Below are 15,360 nucleotides of genomic sequence, written 5' to 3' on the forward strand. Positions count from 1 at the left end.
GATTGTTACACATGAAATGATGCAGACTTTATTTTATTTCAGTGTCACAATTTTTGTTTTTAGGAAACAAAGCCTTTGAGTACTAGATAATAGCCTACTCACAAGGAAGAGAGAAAGAAAAAGCAAAACCTAACTCCAGGCAATGTTTGTTTTTCTATGAAGCCTAATTCCTCTCATGAGTTATCAGAAGTAATCAGGCTCAAAGACACAGAAAATAAAATGGGTTGCCAAAATCTACAAAAGGCAAAAGGGAGAAGATGCTCAATGGACATAATGTTCATGTTACATAAAATCAATAGTTCTGGAGCTCTGCCTCATGATTTATAGTTACACTGTGACTATAATCACAATTAGTAATGTTGCTTGATACTCTTCAAATTATTTTTTACTTCCTTTGGTAAGTGTTGCTACTGTAAACATAAAAGTAAATGTATTTTAAGCAACAGAAAGATGCCATTGTGTTGTTAAGGTGACCAAAGGCAGTGAATGAAACTAAAAGTGTTCATGCTAGAAAGAAAAGAATGAGATAGTTAAATGCACAGTAAGGAGAGAAATCAAAAGGCACATTCAAACTGGCAAGGGGGGCATAGGGTGGAAGGACAATCTCAAAGGGAGAAGGGCTTGTGCAGTGTTATAGCATGTAGCAAACAGGGCATGATAGTGAAAATACACAGGTCCCACTTTGGCCAGAAAGTATAGCTAGCCTAAGACTCAGCAGAGTGTATAAATTAGGACTGATTCTCTAGGTCAAACCTCTTTATGTCACTGAGGATATTAAAGGAAGGCTTGTGTGTGGTAACATCATCCCCTTGTGCATGTGTGCACACGCGTGTGCATGCACACACACATATACAGAGTCATGTCTACTTCTACTCATAAACTAGAAAATAAACGCAGACTTGGCATGCTGCTTCTGAATGTCTGCCAATCCAAGGCTGTGGCTCTTCACACAAACTATAGTACTTCTACACATATTAACACTTGAAAGCCATAATCATTCTTCAACTCTAAGTTTCTTCTTTGAAATACAGTTGCCAGCAGGGATTTCTCTAGGAAGAATGTGCTTTGTCACTGCCAGGGCACAGAGAAGTTTGAATTAAGGAAACAGCTGGCTGCTTGCCACAAGCACAGGGAATGGAGAGGAGAAAGTCAGTCAGCATTCATCTCTCTAGTTCTGTCCAACTCACTACTTTCAGCTCTCTTCGTCCACCTTCATCTCATCTTTGATTTAGTGATCAAATCAAAGGGCTTTTACCCACCTCCAATGCAATGCACAATCAACTTAAAAAGACATATGAATAGTGAAAACTACAGAGGCCCCCAGGTACTACGTTAGGCTAGGAAAAATCTAGAGACAAAAGAATTCATGCTGCAAAGCTGAAACTTGAATACATTGCCAAATATAAGTACTGTCATCTAAACCATTACTGATCTATTATATCTAAGTTAATCACTGACCAACAGTTAGTATTTAAGCTCCTAGTGTGCGAGGTACACAATAGAAATAGCTAATCCCTACATCAGTTCAGTTCAAGAAGGTGTTTTTGCTACTCAAGTTCTGGAAAAAAAACAAAAATGTATCCTAAGCATTACTTTGCAATTATTAGCTAGTGATTGCGTTATGTTTCAACTATGAATTCAACTATATATTACATATTGTTGCATTTCTTTTCTTCTATTAATATTATTTATTCTTTAGACTTGAGAATAAATCACAGGACTTCTTCCAAAGTTCACCAACTTGAATTCAGTCCGTGCAAAAGTTGCCAAGCAAGGAAAGGTAAGCCACTGGCTTACTGCAATGACATTACAAATGCCTTTCAAAAAAAAAATACTGCTTAAATGAGAAATTTTCCATCCTTGTATGACAGTACATGCCTGGAATTCCAGCTATGGAATGGTAGAGGCAGGATTCTGGATTCCAGGGTAGCCCTGACAAAGTCAGGGAGGTCCCCTCTAAAATACAGCATTCAAACAAAATAACTTGGAATATGGTTCAAGTTGGTAGTGTATGCTTACAAACACAAGATCCTGGGTTCAATCCCAGGTAGAAAAATATATATAAAAGGGAGTATCAAGGGATTTCTTAGAGAATCAAGAACATACTAACTGGGGCTGGGGATATGGCCTCGTGGCAAGAGCACTTGCCTCGTATACTTGAAGCCCTGGGTTCGAGTCCCCAGCACCACATATACAGAAAATGGCCAGAAGTGGCGCTGTGACTCAAGTGGCAGAGTGCTAGCCTTGAGCAAAAAGAAGCCAGGGACAGTGCTCAGGCCCTGAGTCCAAGGCCCAGGACTGGCAAAAAAATAAAAAATAAAAAATAACATACTAACTGACCAATGTTCTTGACTAAATTAGAAGTGGATAATTAGGGAAAGAACACGAGCATTTCCCCTCCTACTTCGTAAAATATTTTACAGTGAACTTGGGGGGATATAAATGGATAATGTAAATGATTCCAGTGTTTATAAGACTGCAGATGTAACAAAGGCAGTAACTCTGACTCATTATGTAGTCCTCAAGACTAGACATAGTGTCTAAGTAACAGCCAATACCTATATTTTGTTAATGAAATCATTTTTTTAAAAAAAGGGGGTAAAGCTATTCACACTGCTATAATTTGAAACAATCATCCTTTGTACAAGGATGTACAAGCCTTCCTCAACCATGAAAGAATAATAGTAAGCTTATAATAACAGGATCTGCTTCAGAATGCTTTTTTTGTGATTTCTTCATTGATTTCAGAATTTTAAAACCTATGCAATAGGGTAAATAGAAAGTATTAACAAAACAGGCCAACCGCCAAAGAGTGCAACCCACAATTGCCATAAATGACATGGCCTAAGATCTTGCAAATGATTATATGTCCTCCCTCATTAGTTTCCCCAAAAGTTTGAGAATTAGTTTGCTGAAAGTTAAAATTCAGTTGTAAACCGTTACAGATTTAAAGCAGTACTTAGGTTCTCAGAGTAGAGAATTAAATATATTTGATCTGCAATATACCTCATTCATATGAAACTCAAAGTTTATTATATATTTTATATGGATTTTAATTTAAATTCCACTCACACAAAGGCAGAATTTTTTTTTGGCTTGGAGTTAGTTGACTGTAGACAAATTCTCAAAGAAAATTAAATTGGGTTTTGGAATGTTTTCATAGGGGTTTTTTTGGAATGTTTTCATAGGTTTTGTTGCAAAGGTCCTCTTACCTATTTTTATACCTTCCCAAGACTGGAAGCTATTCCCATTGTAGGTTCTAGATGAGATTCAGTCTAAGAACTGAATGATCTGCAGTTGATTCACTCCATTTCAGATGAGAGTTAAGGTGAGTTACTTCAAACTATGTAGCCATCAAATGACATCTAAGTTTAATTCTTAAGTGTAATACTATATACATGCTGTTGCAAACATTTTAAATACTGTGGTATTTTCATGAGTAGCCTCTTCCTAAACCATATGCCTGTGTGTACATATGTACATATTTATGTATATAAACAAACTATTTTTGACATACACTTTCTTGTTTTTTGTCTCCTACTTAATAGGTGATGATTGCTCCTCAGCCTTTTGGTGAAGATGACGTGTAATAGGCAATGATAGGTGAAAGAAAGGAGAACAGTTAGGTAAAGATGAAAAATGGGAGACATAATATGTGATAGAAGGGCTGGGGATATGGTCTAGTGACAAGAGTGCCTGCCTCATATACATGAGGCCCTGGGTTCGATTCCCCAGCACCACATATACAGAAAATGGCCAGAAGTGGCGCTGTGGCTCAAGTGGCAGAGTGCTAGCCTTGAGCAAAAAGAAGCCAGGGACAGTGCTCAGGCCCTGAGTCCAAGCCCCAGGACTGGCAAAAATAATAATAATAATAATAATAATAATAATAATAATAATAATAATAATAATATGTGATAGAAAATGTAGGGCCCATCATGGTGCTTCTTGCTCCCATAATGCCCTGGGTTGCCACTTAAAATCCTATGATAGTAGCTCATGACCAGGCACAACTAATCAAGTCCACTTCCATACTTGTGCATGACAGGCCAGGACCAACTGGATTTTCTTTTGTACTAATAACGTGAGACAAGATAATCAACAGGGGACTGGGGATATGGCCTAGTGGCAAGAGTGCTTGCCTCGTATAAATGAAGCCCTCGGTTCGATTCCCCAGCACCACATATATAGAAAACGGCCAGAAGAGGTGCTGTGGCTCAAGTGGCAGAGTGCTAGCCTTGAGCAAAAAGAAGCCAGGGACAGTGCTCAGACCCTGAGTCCCATAACTGGCAAAAAAAAAAAAAAAAAAAAAAAAAGATAAACAACAAAGGGAGCCAGACCAGTGGTGTGAACAGGCCATTAGGCAGAGCACATACCCAGGGTGGAGATATGGGAGGGGTCCCCATAACATAACTACCCTCCCATAAGACCGCAATGGACTCCCAACTGTGGGTCCCTCTTAGGGAGAGTCTATACTCTACTTTGACTTTCAATGAACTTGTACTTTACTACACTGTACTACTCCTCTGCCTCTTAATTCATTACTTGGTGGATCAAAAGACATGTACCCCAAGGAAGGCATCAGTTGCACATTGTACATATTGTCAAGTATTAGTTTCTATAATCTTTAATAAAATGCCTTGCCCTTTCTACATGAGTATGTTAAGAACAACCTACCAGGTTTAACTTTTTTAACAGCTGGAAAGTATTCCCCTTTACAAGTGCACTACACTTAATCTGAGTAGCACAACACTGATATTTACAGTCTTCTGCTATTAAAAATAACAATATGAACTTGTGTTCATAGATGGTTTTAATTGATTCCCAAAAGGAGGTTGTTACCAGCTACACCCATAACTAAACTACCCTTTGTGGGGTGTCGCCATATACATCAACATGGAAAAATGCTGATCTCATAAACCTTGGCTAACAAAAGGAAGGAACAAAAAGGAGAGAAGGAAGGAGGTAAGGAGGAACAGAGGGAAGGAATGAAGGAGGGAAGGAAGAAAGGAAGGAGGGAGGGAGGGAGGGAGGGAGGGAGGGAGGGAGGGAGGGAGGGAGGGAGGAGAGAACAAGAGAGAGAAAGAGAGAGAAGGAAGGAAACAAGAGGAAAGCTGGAATACTAATAAGAGTTTTACCATCCCCCTAAAGAAAACCTAGAGAACCATTTCACAAGAGACCAGTGCTGCCACCAAACAGTAGCGACAGTGAGTACCACATCACAGGATCAGGCTTGTTTTCTAGGGAGAATTGTTAAAAGCAAAGTACCCTTTACATTTGGCCCCCCTTTTATGTGGCTGTTCCCCTTTCTATTTGTCTATCATAACAATAATGAGGAAGCTCTTACCCTATAGAGCTCACAACCCTCATCTACTCTTTGTCTGGGTGATACTGACTAAAAACGGTGAGGCTGAGGTAAAACAAAATACCACATCATTGTGAAAATAGACTAGATAGAACTTATTGCTTAAAGTAGAGCATTTAGGGACAGAGAGAATTATGACTCCCAGATTTCTACATTAACTATCAAGTCAAAGTTAAAGAGATGAGGACACAGAAGGAAAATGAACAAGAATGCACTGTGTCTTATACTATGTCTGGGGAACATCTAAATTGAGAAAATGAATGAAGGAAAGATCTAGGTCTTGACTACTTTGGCTGGCTCCACTCAGCCCTCTTGCATTAATAACAATCCCCTCAAACACACACACACACACACACATGCTATCCCTGATCAAATTTCTCATCTCACAATACTTCCCAGATGATCACCTTGGACTAAAAACAATACTTTCAGGACTGTTTAACCAGGATCTTTCCTCTTACTCCTTCCCCTCTAACTTTTCTGAGTGATTTTCCATCCAGTTATTTCCCTACCTCAGTACTCACCCATCCCTTAACCGTGTTCCCACTACAGAAAGCAATAGGCCCTGTTCTATACTGAGGTCTCCTTGCAATAGTTCCTGAATAAAATCTGTTTTTTACACACTTCAACAATTATTCAGCTCTGGTTTTCTTTAAAAGACTTATTGGAGATGGAATGCAATTATAAAATTAACAGTAATGAGTCTGCTTATGCATGATAATAATAATAGTTATAATATTACAGGATACATCATGAAAATAATGTTGAATACTAAAAAACAGGTCTATTATAAGGCACTAAGGATGTCAAAGTAAGAGACAATGAACTTATAATTAGAGCTAAGCTAAAACTTTCTAGAGTATCTACAAAAGTAGGAGGAAAAATGGAATTATGAGCCTCAAACCTTAATAAGAATATCTCATCGGACTGCTGGGATGATTAATGTATATATACTATAAGTATATATATAAAATCACGGTGTGTTTATATATAATTATGTAAAGTACTATGCAAAATAGATGCTTATAACGTGTGTGTGGAGATAATGTATACATAATTTCTGGTATATGTTGATGCCCAAAAATGCAAGTACTTTTTTTTCCCCAGTGCACAAAGGATTTTTTTTTTTTTTTTTTTTGCCAGTCCTGGGCCTTGGACTCAGGGCCTGAACACTGTCCCTGGCTTCCTTTTGCTCAAGGCTAGCACTCTGCCACTTGAGCCACAGCGCCGCTTCTGGCCGTTTTCTGTATATGTGGTGCTGGGGAATCGAACCTAGGGCCTCGTGTATCCGAGGCAGGCACTCTTGCCGCTAGGCTATATCCCCAGCCCCCACAAAGGATTTTTTAATTTCATTTTTTAAGTAGTTGTTAAAGATGTTAACATTTAACAAAGTATATGAATACAATACATCTTGGTCAGTGTCACCCCTTCTAACATTTTCACTAAAAAATATTTAAATTATTCTTCTTGTTGGGCATATTTTCAATCTTATCATTGATGCTGAGTGAGCATATACATATAGGTAAATTTTTCCACCCATTTTTCTTTTTTTAATTTAATTTTAGTCAAGGTGATGTACAGGGGGCTACAGTTATACTATATGTAAGGTACTGAATACATTTCTTTTCAAACTCCCTCATCTTTCTCCCACTTTCCCCCAACCCTCCCCACAAATTGTACAATTCATTTCCAACATGTTGTCCTGTGAGTATCGCTGTTGCATTGGTAAGATGGTGCTAAGCAAAATTAACTCCACAATATGGAATCAAGAGGTTTTTCTTTGCTGTTGTTGTTTTTAATGCACTATGTTATTTCTTTTTTTTCTTTCATTTTGTTTTTTTTTTCCCCCCTATAGTTTATTCACTGGTATCACTGCATTTGATTTTGGTACCCTGGGTATTGTATATATGTTTATCTGAATTAGGGAAGGGAAGAACAACGGATTGATAAGACAAGTCCTGAGAAAAAAGCTGCATTAAAAATATGTAAATCAGAGGGCTGGGGATATGGCCTAGTGGCAAGAGTGCTTGCCTCGCATACATGAAGCCCTAGGTTCAATTCCCAGCACCACATATATAGAAAACAGCCAGAAGTGGCACTGTGGCTCAAGTGGCAGAGTGCTAGCCTTGAGCAAAAAGAAGCCAGGGACAGTGCTCAGGCCCTGAGTCAAAGCCCCAGCACTGGCCAAAAGAACAAAACAAAACAAAAATATGTAAATCAAATTACAGTATATATTTGGCAATAGGTGTATGTATAGTAATTATACTATCCTCATTTCAGTTGATTCTTTAAATTCTTTATCTTTACCTTAGATATGTAGACTGATATTTATCTTCATCCTTACAGAAGGACAATCCAGTGCAACAGCCTACATTAACAATAAGCTTGTTAACTGTAGTTTGAGGAAGTCCCGCAAGGAATGATCGCAGGATGAGTAATACAATGCCCACAATTCTCTGCTTCTCTTTGGTGCTTTTAAAATTGAGCAATAATTAACTTTGATCCACTTGGCAGGAACTTCCACATGTAGCAAAGGCTACAGGTTCAGTCTTGTCAACCTTAGGACTTTCTTTAGAATCTTACACTGGCCTCTCACCAAAAGACAGGCTAAATGATAGACCAGGCAAGAAGGGAGGAAGGGAGACAGGGAAGAGAGGAAGGAGAAGGAAGGAGACAAAGGAAATCTACTTAAGTCACTTAAGTAATGGTGATGAATTCACTTAGGGCTTTGCAACCAGCAATTCCTCAGTCACACGCTTAGATATCTGGCAGGATAAGCAATTCCAGATAAACAAGAGAAAGGGTAAAACCTCTTCCAGAAAACTCCCTCCAATTAGCAATCACCTTCATTTAGCAGCAGCACCTCTACCCAGCCAGCTGCAGGGGAAATTAATTAAATTTAATAGAAGCCACAGGGGAAGTAATTAAATTTAATAGAAGTCATGGATCCCAAATGAAGATAAACTGTATTTGTAATCAGACCTACTGTGCCACTTTCTTCACCCCAGGTTCATAAAAGTATGAGCCAAGTACAAAGCGCCTTCTGCAGGAACACTGAGTTATCTGGAACTACTCTCCTCACTTCTGAATGGGAAAGGATTGATACCGTACACTGAAAAATGCATGCATATATATATGCACTAGTGTTCCACATCCATTACTTGTAACTGAGCAAATCTGAATAGCACAGAGACAATAAGTAATGAAAAGTTGGCATGTTTGCTTTGGAAAGGAAAACTAGCAGACATTCATCTAAATGCAGTTATGTTTCAATTTAGCTAAATTACAAGGTTTGAAATTAGCAATGCTTCAAGTGCTCTAGGCTACCTCTCCCACCAGAATACTTGCCTCTTTAATACCTGCTCTAGCTTTGAAATGAAACTAAAGAGAGCAGTAAGGAAAACATTCAAAAACAGCATTTAACAAAGGCCTTTTGTAATAACTACGATCTGATGTTTTTACCCCTCAGAAGATCTGAAAGTTAAGTGAGATGAACCTAAGGAATACTTGCCCTTACTTAAAAGATACTGTATCTTATTGGACTGTTAAATGTTACCTTACACTAGTTTACTTAACATGATAAAATGTAAGATTTGGGACAAATAATTTATTTTATTTTTTATTATCTTAAAAGACAAGGTATGTTGATATTTGAAAATTAACTTTTGAAATGACTTATTGTGGTTAAATACAACATATTGGTGGGGGGAGTCATATAAAGATATAATTCCCAAAAAAATCACATCAAATAAATAACATACTGTCACTTTCTTGTTGTTCTTTCAGTGCTTTGCATATGATATGAGCACTCATTTAACATTTGGTTAAAGATGAACCAAAAATAAATTTTTCAAAAAGTCAAAAAAAAAAAAAAAAAAGAGCCGGATTCTGTCAAAATTCAAATATCTTATCTCAGTTCCTTACCCAGGGCTTTTTCCATGGTGATGAGTTAAGAAATATGCTTTACGGGCTGGTAATAGGGCTTAGTGGTAGAGTGCTCCCCTAGCATGCATGAAGCCCTGCCTGGGTTAGATTCCTCAGCACCACATACACAGAAAAAGCCAGAAGTGGCGCTGTGGCTCAACTGGTAGAGTGCTAGCCTTGAGCAAAAAGAAGCTCAGAGACAGAGCCCAGGCCCTGAGTTCAAGCCCCAGGACTGGCAAAAAAGAAAGAAAGAAGAAATATGATTTATAACCTAATATAATGGAAAAAAGATCATATTCTCTCTAAATAATTACACACACAAAGCAGTTCCTTATCTGAGCAAGAAAGGTTGTTTTCTTTGATGGTTGTGCAAAACCTTTAATGTATGCCAGGATTTCTACCTGACTAGTGAAATAACAGAAATAAACCCCATTTTGGACTTATTTTGAGGCCTAAATGCTAAAAAGTTTATTCAATTCCTTTAAAGGAATAATGCTGGTGACTATAATATATAACAAGTATCTCCTAAATAAATGTTGGTCACCCTGATAAGCCCTTTACATAGATTATCTCATGAGATGCTCACAAAAACCATAGGAGTCAGCTACTATTTTAATGTCTGATTTACAGAGGAAGATAGTAAAGCTTAGAAATGCTACCTCACTCAATCAAGGACCCAAACCCTAATTCATGGTGAGATTTAAACCAAAGGTAAACTATTATGAATGCTGACAATGAGAAAACTTCCCTATTTTCCAGGGTCTAAATTCAAGATCATGGGGCTGGGGATATAGCCTAGTGGCAAGAGTGCCTGCCTCGGATACACGAGGCCCTAGGTTTGATTCCCCAGCACCACATATACAGAAAACGGCCAGAAGCGGCGCTGTGGCTCAAGTGGCAGAGTGCTAGCCTTGAGCGGGAAGAAGCCAGGGACAGTGCTCAGGCCCTGAGTCCAAGGCCCAGGACTGGCCAAAAAAAAAAAAAAAAAAAAAAAAAACAATAAATTCAAGATCATGTTCCTTAATGATGGATGAGTCATACGTATAATACAAAAGCAAAGGCCTCTTAATTTTAGTCATATTGGGCTGGCACCAATGGCTCATGCCAGTAAAACTAGCTATGCAAGAAGCTGAGATCTGAGGGTCATGGTTCAAAGCCAGCCTGTGCAGAAAAGACTGTGTGGGACTCTTATCTCCAATTAACCACTCAAGAGCCAGAAGTGTGGGTCAAGTGGTAAAGTACTAGCCTGGGGTACAAAGAAACTCTGGGACAGCTCCCAGACCCCAAGTTCAAGTCCCAGGACTGGCAAAATAAATAAAAAAATAAAAGTAATTTAGTTTTATTGGTTCTATGTACATGTAAAGTAATATTTCACGATACAGAAACATCCATTCATATATTAAGGCATGTAGGAATGTCTTGTTGATATGCTGGCCACCAGCTCTGTGAGATGCCCCTATGTGTCTCAATTCCAAGACCCTTACTATATGCTACGGAAATGAGGTGACTATCCTACCAGAGTTGCCTGTGTCCTGCATTAATGCCAGTATTCCCAGGACTGCCCCATAAACAGATGTTCTAGATATGTTAGAGATGTCTGAAAACTACATGAAGAATTAATAACATTGGCCTGGTCATTTCTATTTATAATAATTAGGGCATTCAAATGCATATAATCACAGCTTGACACCTATCCCACAAAGGCTTCTCTGCCCTCCTCCCCTGCCAGTCTCTCCTCTCTCTTCTCTCTCTCTCTCTCTCTCACACACACACACACACACACACACACACACACACACACAAATACACTCTGACCAAGGCATCAGAACATAGCCTTATCATAGAAGTTAACACTTTTCCCTCATTTACAATATCCTTTATCAGGCCATAAAAACCATATCTTATGCTTCGTGAATCTTCAACACTCAATACAGATTGTGATGGTCTGCATTAAGTGCTAATTATTAAAAATAACTAATTTATGTAAAAACAGCTCTTTATGAGGCTAGCTCTTTTCCCTTAAGATTCAAGGATGTTTCTATTTGTCAGTGAGTTGAGAACACGAGTTGGTGAAAATAATTTATAACTTACTTTTTAATCACCAAGTGCAAAATGAAAACTTTTGCCATGATCACACCAATTTTTTTATATTTCTGTCTTCTGCCATGCTAGATTATTTTAATTAGTTTAAATATTTGTGCTCAGGTCATTTTAGACATAAATAGACACGACTATGAAAAAGCTACTCAAAAACTTCTCTGTATATGCATGTGAAAAACTAATTCCTTTAACAATCTTAGTATTTCATTTATCTACATCTCTTTATGTAATTGAGGGTTTTTCTTTTGTTTTGTTTCAGAGCTCAGGACCAAACTCAGGACAGATGTATGCTCTTCCACTGAGCTAAATCCCCAACCCCTCTTTATATTGTTTAAAAGAGATTATTAATACCTATGATTTTATTTAGTTTTATTGTCAATGGATTATTACTACCTATGGTTTTTTTGTATTTAACATTATTGTGAAGGTGATATACACAGGGGTTACAGTTACATAGCAAGGTAATGAGTCTATTTCTGTCAAACACTGTTATCTCTTCCCTCATTTTTCTCCCACTTTCCCTCCCCCTCAACTCCCCCACACCTAAGTTGTAAAGTTTGTTTCCAACATATTGTTTTGTGAGTATCACTGTTGCTTTGTTTTACCCTTTTTTACTTTGTCTCACCAGTCTCTTGTTCCCCTTCCCCAAATCAGATAAATGTATAAACAAAACACAAGGTACAGGGGCTGGGGATCTGGCTCAGCGGAAGAGCGCCTGCCTGGCGAGTGCAAGGCCCCAGGTTCGGACCCAGCTCTGGAAAAAACAAGAAAAAAAACAAAACTACAAAAGACAAAAACACAAGGTACCAAAAATCAAATACAATGACAACAGGGAATAACCAAAAGGGGTGGGGGGTGGGACATGAAATAACCTCACATAGTACATTAAAAACAACAAAAACAAAAGAAAAACCTCTTGTTTGTATATCTTGAAGCATCATCTTATATAGCTTAACTTGTATAGCTATTTGGGATATTGTAACTATGATTTGTGCTCTATTTTATTAGAACTTATTTTGTTCGCTCAGTCTATTGATGCCAATTCACACAATTGTTAGCATACTAGTAAAACCTGTGCTACAGGCCTAGTTATAGTAGGACACTTATTTCAACCTTTTACATAAAGCTGATTTTGTTTTGTTTCTCAGGAGGAAGCTGAATTGAAAGGATGATAGAATTCAGAAAAAGAGGACAGAAAACATTCAAAAAGAACTAAACCCTTATCTCTTTCCGTAAAAATAATTTTTTTACAATTTTATAATTTTTTATAATTTTAATTGATGATTAAAAATGGTAGAAATTAATATTTAATGCTGGTGTTTAGAGCAGGCCCTGTGTAAACTTAGTAAGTGAAAGTAAAACAAATTTACACTTACATTGTTGTTGTCCTCATACTACATTTATGAAATTAAATTATAGCAGCACAAAAATCAGATCAGGAATCCAAAAGCAAAGAAATAATTAATTCTTAGGGCACAAGAATTATGTCATCTGCTCAAACCATACTTGCTTGTAAGGATGCAGAGACACTTACAATAAACAACATGATCACTATTTATAAGTACACTATAAAGTATCAAATTGAACAAGAAATGTACTCAGTGCCTTACATATGAAACTATAACCCCTCTGTACTTTACTTTAACAATAAAGGAAAAAGAAGTATCATTGTGCTTAATTTATTTGAAAATTAAAAATGAATTATTATTTTCTTTATAACAGCAATTTAATTTTTCCAAGCTGCTAATGAACCAATTAAGCAAAAGCATTTATCCTAATGCAAGGAAGGCATTCTACTTTTAGAAATGTAGACAAGTAACTTTTACATGAACGTACATGATCTGACTTTACCGTTCATAACTACCACCCTCCCAAACCAAATGCATTCAAACTATGAGATCTTCAGAAACATTCTATCTGTCCTGTGAAGCCACCACTATTTTCAAACTGATACCATAACATTATTTATCTCTCCGGTTTTCGGTGAAGAAAATGTCCTTCGCATGAATCCAGACAGGGTGCCAGTTTCTAATAGTTCTCACTGACATGCTGTCACAATGCAATTTCATTTCAGAATCTCTTTGATAAACCTGTAAAATTAATACATTTTAAAAACATGAACACTCCACATTAAAAAGAAAATGTTCACTGTGTAAACAACAGGGCAGGGTGGCTAGTTATGGACAAACAGAAGCTGAATGAGTTATCTTCATGAAACATCATGTAGACTTGAGTGAGTGACTGAAGACAAAATCATTCCAACATAACCATGACATTTTTGGAAAAAAATGAAGGAGTGAGCCTGCCACAGAAAGGAAATTAGCTTATACTTGTTAGGAATGATAAAATTTGAGCTTTTATGTAAACATCAGTATCCTGACAGCTTTTAATCAGCAGTTTGACAGATATCGAATACTTAAAAGTTTCCCTGATATGAATAAATGTGATGCTTGATTTGTAATGAGAGGTGTTAACATTTCATAGTACATGGTGTTCATAGCTAAAACACTTGATATAACATCATTTTCCATCTGAACAATGCATGCTGTTACATAATGATGTGTGCTAAATATATGAATGTAATTGAAGGTAGCAAAATGTTTTTTTTAATACATTTGTACATTTTTTACACATACTCTTAAGAAAGTAGAATCTGAGATTTGGGTATGTGGCTCAAGTGGTAGAGCACTTGGCTAGCAAGTGCAAAGCCCTAAGGTCAAATCCCAGTAAGAGGAAGAGAAGGAAGAGCATGAGAGAAGGAGGAGATAATAATGAAGAAAGGGGCTGGGGGTAGGGGAGACAATATGGAACTCTGGTACTATATCAAAGAGATACCTAAATGTATTTGGAAAGGCATTGAAATGCATCCCTTTTCCAAAGCTACCTAATTGGATGGAGCTGGATATTGTTTATATACTACCACAAATAAGATATATTACACATATATATATATACCATACATTGTAAAACATTTCAATACAAATGCAGATACTAACATGTAGGTGTCTTCTAGAAAGCTAAAAGATATTTGCAAAATATGCCTTTAAAATAAACTTATTCTTCTCTATTTTTGTTTTGGAATAGAGAAGATTAAAAGAAAAATTGGGGGACTGGCACTGAGCAGCAGGAATACACCTGCGTAGCAAGCTCAAAGCCCTGGGTTGTATCCACAACACTGAAAAAAAAAATTGGGAGGGTACCCAAATACCAGTGATTCACACCTAGAATCCTAGCTACTCAGGAGGCTGAAATCTGAATATCAATGTTCAAAGGCAGCTCAGGCAACAAATCTGTGAGACTCTTCTCCAATTAACCAGCAAAAGGCTAGAAGTGGAAGTGTGACTTAAGTTAGTACTAGCTGTAAGTCAAAAAGCCAAATAAGTGCTCAAGGCACTGAATTCAAGACCCAGAACAGACACAAAGATAAAGAAAATTATGTTAATCTGTACTTAGTTTTGTTTTTTTGTTTGTTTGTTTGTTTTTGGCCAGTCCTGGGCCTTGGACTCAGGGCCTGAGCACTGTCCCTGGCTTCTTCCCGCTCAAGGCTAGCACTCTGCCACTTGAGCCACAGCGCCGCCTCTGGCCGTTTTCTGTATATGTGGTGCTGGGGAATCGAACCTAGGGCCTCGTGTATCCAAGGCAGGCACTCTTGCCACTAGGCTATATCCCCAGCCCCTGTACTTAGTTTTTAACTGTTTATTTCCTCAGTTTCGTGTGTGTGTGTGTGTGTTTGTGTGTATGTTTGTGTGCACGCATTTAGCTATTTCACTCAAGATTGGTGCTCTACCACTCAAGCCATACCTCCACGTGCAGGTTTATGCAGATTAACTGGAGAGAAGATTGTGATAAACTTTCCAGACTGGGTTGGCTTTCAACGAAGATCCTCAGATCTCAACCTCCTAAGTAGCTAGAATTATGGGCATGAACCACCAGCACCTGGCTAATTTCACCATCTTGACTTCTCTTATAAGTAT

General features: G+C 37.7%; 1 protein-coding gene across 7 annotated transcripts in view; it reads right to left on the bottom strand.

Annotated features, from left to right (window-relative positions):
* Window positions 1–15,360, bottom strand: part of Ptprk (protein tyrosine phosphatase receptor type K) — a 481,811-nt gene that overhangs the window by 400,084 nt on the left and 66,367 nt on the right. The gene's annotated exons all lie outside the window — the stretch shown is intronic.

Source organism: Perognathus longimembris, chromosome 9 (genome assembly GCF_023159225.1).
Source record: "Perognathus longimembris pacificus isolate PPM17 chromosome 9, ASM2315922v1, whole genome shotgun sequence".
Taxonomy (NCBI): domain Eukaryota; kingdom Metazoa; phylum Chordata; class Mammalia; order Rodentia; family Heteromyidae; genus Perognathus; species Perognathus longimembris.